This window comes from Limulus polyphemus, unplaced genomic scaffold (assembly GCF_000517525.1).
Source record: "Limulus polyphemus unplaced genomic scaffold, Limulus_polyphemus-2.1.2 Scaffold10247, whole genome shotgun sequence".
Classification (NCBI taxonomy): Eukaryota; Metazoa; Arthropoda; class Merostomata; order Xiphosura; family Limulidae; genus Limulus; species Limulus polyphemus.
This window is the reverse complement of record NW_013675857.1, coordinates 8,476-15,398: the sequence shown is the minus strand read 5'-3', so window position 1 is coordinate 15,398 and position 6,923 is coordinate 8,476. Positions and strand designations below refer to the sequence as shown.

Sequence of the window (6,923 nt, the reverse complement as noted above, 5' to 3'; positions counted from 1 at the left end):
TACCTCCTCCCCACCCCACCCACCACACACACACACACACACACACACACACACACACACACACACAGTTAAGTACAGATACTAATACAAATTGTTTATGTTATTAACTCTTCAGGTTGATCTTATCTAGTTTCCTGCTCTGGTTCACCTTACAGGGAGTGCTCGAGTTTCAAGACCATCTAAGTTGAGCACATGACTCGTTAATTCGAAGGATGAGATGTGGACACGTCGAAATAAGTTGTTAATGTACAGGGGAGGCGCTCTCCAAGCCTTTTTTCTGCAACGATATAGAACGATTAGCATTTTCTGGTATAGAAATAATTTGAGAAAATATTTTTGAATTTAGAGAAGTAAAATTGTTCTACCATTGAATTTTAATTTTTTTAATATAAAAAAATTAGTAACAAATAATAAGTTTAGACAGTCCATTCTATACAAGAATATATTTTAGAATAAGAAAATTTAATAAAGAAGACAATAAATATATTCTTAATAACAGCATTAGAAAAATTTAGTTTTAATTGTGTCGGAAAGATACTAACGGTTGTAAGCTTCTCGCTGTATATTTCGATGCATTTAAACTTTGGATAATGTCCGTTTAATATCTGTAAATAGTTCTGTTAGTTCTTCTACGGTTGAAGGTGATGTTGGGTATTTTGTTAGTTGTTTAAAAGAAATCCTTTTTTTGACCCCTTAAAACTAATTATATAGTTCAGATGTAGTTTATGGGTATTCCCATTGCCAGAACTTTGTACAACCATGAAAGAACAATACACCACAAATATCAGGATTAATATTTCTATAAATAAAAGGAATTATAAAATACAATATTTATAAAACTACAGTGTATAATGTTTTAAATAAACAATAACACTTACTATCTCTCGTGATAGTATCAATATTTACAATAAGTTGTAACATTATTTACATACTCTTTTGCAACATTAAAATCTGAAAGTTACCGATACAGGAAATTGGTGTCAGTCTCAACTTTTTTTTAGAAGCTTTAAATGACGTAGTTAATTAGAATGCGAGGTAGCTTTTAAACGTAAAACTAATTTTTTATATATATATAGAAAGAATAATAAGTGAACTGAAAACAAAACCATAACGAAATAAAAATATGATTTGCTACCTCATATTCCTTCCTCTTTCGAAAAAGAAAGTGATTACATTAATCACTGTTCATAAAGTCCCAATTTTCGTATCCTTACTTTTAAAGACCTCATTATACGGACACCACGAATCCTGACTAGTTTAAGTACATATACCTTACAAAGAAAAAGCGTAGTGTTCTCAGATCTTCAGCTTCTCTACCTTCTGCTCAGATGCAGGTTACGGGAAGTTAAGTCCAAAGACCAGCTAAGCTACAATAAACTATTTAGATCAATAGATTTAAAATCATGTGATCATTATTTACATACTCTTTAACAACATTAGCATCTACAAGTCACCGTTATGGGAAACTGGTGTCAGTCTAATGCTTAAAATTGATGTGAATAACTAGATTGAGAGTTAGCGTTTACATGTAAAACTAAATATTCACAGCTTAAACAAATGAGAGAATGAATATATAAACGGTTAACAAATCCAAAACTAAATAAAAATTGAAGCTGCTACTTCACACTCCTTACTCTTCAGTAAAACAAAGGGATATCATTAATCACTGTTTCAAATACCTAATTTTAGTATCCTTACTTTTAACGCCTTCATTATACTGACATCGTCAATCCTTAACAATTTAAATACAGATACTAGTCAAGGCGAAATCATTATCTTTTCTTCTATATTCGGCTTTAGCTTCCGGCTGTAGTTCAGTTTAACGGAAGTTCATGGGTTCCAAGAACAGCTAATTTGTGATAAACTAACTACTCTCATTAAGAGATCAGAATTGATGTGATAATCACGTGCACACTTCTTCAACATTAATATTTATACGTCATCCCTATTGAAAATTGGCTGCAGTCTGATAATTTATACAAGTTTAATAATTTGGGATTAATTAGAATGAGAGTTAGCGTTTAAATTAAAAATAGACAGATTAACTAAACGACAGAAATTATTGAATGGTAAACAAAATCATAACATAAAAACAGAATTTGTTATCTCACACTCCTGCCCTTTTCGGAAACCGAAGTGATTACATTAATCATTTTTAAACTTCCAATTTTCGTATAGTTACTTCATTATACTGACACTATGAATCCATTACAGTTTGAGAAACCTTACAAGTAGAAATAATTCATGTTCTCGAATCTTCAGCTTGATCTTTTCTACTTTGCTCTTCTGGTTGAAACTATAGAAAGATTGAGTTCAGAGATTAGCTTGATTGAGCAGAAGACAGAAGTCATTAGCATGTTATGTCGAAGGATGAGATGTGGATACACCAGAATTAGTTGCTTATTTTGTTGGCCACATCTGCAAGCCTTCTTGCGGCATTTAATTTTCTTAAAATGCTCAGGATTATGAGAATGGTGTCAAGGAATTTTAACTGGAGAAAATAAAAAAGTATATAATCTTTTAAATTAAAAAAATATCTAATCATAACCAGTGTGTTTGGACAGTCCATTCCAATTTAAGATAAATTTTAAGTAAAATTATTTATTGAAGAATATAAACGTATTCATTATAATAATAGTACTTGTAAGGTAACTACTTTACATTGCGACTTACCGTTACTAACTTGTCAACATTAAATCTGGTCTTCTGTATAATGTCTTCAAATGGTTCTGTTCGTTGGTTGTTTTTAAAATGTAATTTGACCTCTTACAAGGTATTAAGTAATTCGTTTATAGTTTATGGATATGCACATGGTCAGGACTTCGTACTAACATGAAAGAATATATCAATATCAGGATTAATATTTTAATAAATAAGCGAATTTAGAAAAAGTAAACATATACACAAGTGATTACATTAATGACTGCTAATAAATTCACAATTTTAGTATCCGTACTTTTAATGACTCATTATACCGACATCATGAATCCTGAACAGTTTAAATACATGTACCTTACAAAGAAAAGTCGTTTATGTTCGTGTATCTTCAGCTTCATTTTCCCTACGTTCCGGCAATTGTTTAGGTTACTGAAAGTTCGAGTTCAAAGACCAGCAAAGATGCCATGATTAACTAGTTAGAGCAAGAGGTTTGAATTCATGTGATCATTATTTACACTCTTTATCGACACTAATATCTGTAAGTCACCCTTAGGGGAAGCTGGTGTTAGTATCATAATTCATTCAAATTTAAAATTGATGTGAATAACTACAATGCGAGTTACCGTTTAAATGGAAACTAAAAATTTACAGCTTAATTAAATAGAATAAATAATAATAATAATTAAACTAAACTAATCTAAAACAAAATAAGAATTAAACTTTCTACATCACAATCCTCTCCCTTTAGAAAAAACAAAGGAATTGCATCAATCACAGCAAGTTCGAAATTTCCTCATCCTTACTTTTAACGTTATATTGACAATTAGTCATTCACAGTTTAAATACAGATACATTACAAGAAAAAACAAAACATTTATTTTCTTATATATTCCGTTTTATATTCTCTAAATTCTGGATCCACTTCAGGATAACGGAAATTCTTGAAGTTGTAATAACAGCTAATCTGTGATAATTAAACAAAACAATCATGTGATCATCATGTGCATATAAACTAAAAAATGATGTGATTAGCTAGAAAGTGAGTTAGCATTTAAGTGTAAATTAAAGACTAGCAGCTTAAATAAGCGATAGAATGAATAATAAATGACCAGTAAACAAATTCATAACAAAATAGAATTTGCTACCTTACGCTTCTTGCGATTTAGACAAAGGAAGTGATTACATCAGTCCTTTTAAATTCCAAATTGTAGTATCCTTACTTTTGACGCCCTCATTATACTGACATCATGAATCCTTTACAGTTTCAGTACAGATAACTTGAAGAGAAACAGTTCACGTTCTTAAATCTTGAGGAAGTGCTTGAGTTCGAAGATTAGCTAGGTTGAGCAAAAGACAGATTAGTGATCAACATATTACGTAGAAAGATGAGATGTCGACACACCAGAATAACTCCTTTATTCTAGTTCCGACATTTAATTTTATGAAAATGTGGACGACGAGTATTTCTTCGGGTGTCGGAAAATCTTAGAAAATGTACATTTTCATTTTAGACATAAAATAGTCTTATCATTAACATGATATAATCTTTAATTGATATAAAAAAATGGAATAACATAAGAAGTAATTTTGGACAAGTCCATTCCAAGTTACAATAAATTCTGGAGTAAAACTATATACTGCAGAAGATAATGCATGTATTTATAATAATAATAAGTTTACTACTTTTAATTGTGGCAGAAAGACTTACGGTTGTGTAAGCTTCTCGCTGTTGCTTGCGATGCATTAAGGTTAGATATTGCCTCCTGTATAACATCTCTAATTGGTTTCGTTTGTTGGGTATTTTGTTAGTAAAATGTCCTTTATTGACATCTTATAAAAAGAAACAAGTACCAAAAGAGTTTGCATATAGTTTGTGAATGAGTTTGGCTAGAAATTCCTACTAACATGAAATAACAATATACCAACAATAGCGGGATTAATATTTCTATAAGTAAAAGGAATATGAAAAAACTACAAAACAAAATTATTAAAGCACAGAATAAAACTTGTCCACTATTTCTCGTGAGTCAACTTATTGAAGCTCAGTTTTTGTTCAAAAGATTAAAAATTTATATTAATATTATTTAAACTCTTTTTTGCAACATTAATATCCAAGTTACCGTACGGAGAAACTGATGTCAGTCTCATAATTTATATAAACTTAACTGACGTAATTATCTTAAAGGTGAGTTAGCGTTTAAGTGCAAATTAAAAAGTTCGACCTTAACTAAACGATAGAAGAAAGAATTTGCTACCTCACATTCCTCCCCCTTTCGAAAAGAAATGATTACATTAACCACTCCGTCTAAATTTCCAATTTTCGTATCCTTACTTTTAAGTCCCTCATTACGCTGACATCATGAATCCTTTACAGTTTAATTAGATACCTTTAAATAAAAATTGTTTACGTTCTTGAAATCTTGAGCTTCTCAAACTTCCTGCTCTAATTCACCTTACATGAAGTTCACGAGTTCAAAGACCAGCTAGATTGAGCTGGACACAAGTTATTAGTAAGATACATCAAATGAAGAGTAGAGACACCAGAACAACTTTATCTTGTGGAGGGGGGGAATCTGCAAGCCTTCTATCGATATTTATTTTTCTGTAAATGCCTAAAACGATGAACATTTCTTCTTTTTTCACTTTGAGACATACATACAAGTTTCCATTTTAGAGACCTAAAAATCATCCTATAATTACACGTAATATGCGATATTTTTAGTTAATCTAAGAATGAAGTAGCACACAGTATATTCGAACAGTCCTTCCATCTTGTAGAAATATAATATAAATATATTCTTAATAATATTATTATGTAGAAATTACGTACTTTATGACCGAGAGACTCTTGCGGTTGTAGGCTTGTCGCGCTCGCTTCTTCCAACAGTCCCTTCCATCTTGTAGAAAATATAATACACATATCCTTAATAATAGCATTATGTAGAAATTACGTACTTTGTGTCCGAGAGACTCTTGCGGTTGTAGGCTTGTCGCGCTCGCTTCTGCGACTTTTAACTGTTGGATCTTACTTTCAGTTTTAACATCAAAATAGTGCTGTTCGTTCATCCAAGCATTGGTGCGTATTTTGATTAGTTGGTTCCAAAATGTCCTTCTCTGGTGTCAAATATTAAAGCTTCCAAACAAATCGCATATAGTTAATGAACATGTCCATATCTTTCTACTAACAAGAAAGAACCACATACTATCACTATTAATATTTCTATAAATAATAAAATTTAAAAAAAAACAACTATTTATACAACTGCAAAAATATCAAAACCGACATGACTACATCTTCACTATCTCTCATAAACTAACTCAACGAAGCTGATGACAGGGTTTTATTTACTGTATCACAATTCACGTGATCGTTATTTACATACTCTTTTGTAATATTAATAATATCTGTAAGTCACCGCTAGGGGAACTGGTGTCGGTCTTATAATTCATGCGAACTTAAAATTGATGTGATTAACCAGAAGTAAAGTTAGCGCTTAAATGTAACCTAAAAATTTAACTAAACGATAGAATGAATAACAAATAAACGTAAACGAAATAGAAATAAAATTATTTACCTCACAACACTGTATGGCTGTCTAGAGTTCAATGAAAACAAACAAATGCAATAAATACAAAATAAATGTAGTTGAAAATGAATAAAACAGAAAAAGAGCTATTTTTTTGGACTGAACGTAATGTAAATATACAATTTATGTTAACTTTATCTCTCTTATTTTACATCAAAATTAAGGATGCTCTTTTTTTCGTTTTAATTTAATATCGTATTTTTTTTTCTTACTTTAACTTTAGGTACTGCATGGCAGTTTGGCAGTATACCCTACCTAAAGTTCGATGAACACAAATAAATGTAATAAATACAAACCAAGTGAAAAAATGATTAAAACAGAAAGTTATGTTCCTAGACTGAACATAAAGTTAAAACGAAATTCATGCTAATTTTTTCATGGTATTAGTTATCTAAATATTAAGATTTACTTCTTTTTCATTTTATATTAATTCCTGTACATTTTTTTTTGTCTTTGTTTAACTTTCAGCCATTGCATCACAGTATAGTCCACGATAAGTCCTATGACAACAAACAAATATAATACATACGAAAGGGTTAATTGAATTTGTTTCACAAATGTATGAATGGTAAATTAATATTGCATCAAGTCAGAGATCCTTAGGGTTCGGATATAGCCATCCCATATTATGAACTATTGACCAGAGGGAATGTAGCCAGATAGTAGAACCTCTCACCT

The 6,923-nt window shown here is 30.6% G+C and overlaps 1 long non-coding RNA gene across 1 annotated transcript in view; it reads right to left on the bottom strand.

The window, feature by feature from the left end:
* LOC111083598 overlaps positions 1 to 1,513 on the bottom strand; it is a 3,286-nt gene extending 1,773 nt beyond the window's left edge. The window contains exons 1-2 of the long non-coding RNA XR_002609125.1: positions 1,272 to 1,513; positions 109 to 277 (exon numbers count right to left, since the gene is read on the bottom strand). This is a non-coding gene — a long non-coding RNA (uncharacterized LOC111083598). The remainder of the gene's footprint in view (positions 1 to 108; positions 278 to 1,271) is intronic.
* Between the last annotated feature and the right edge of the window lie 5,410 nt (positions 1,514 to 6,923).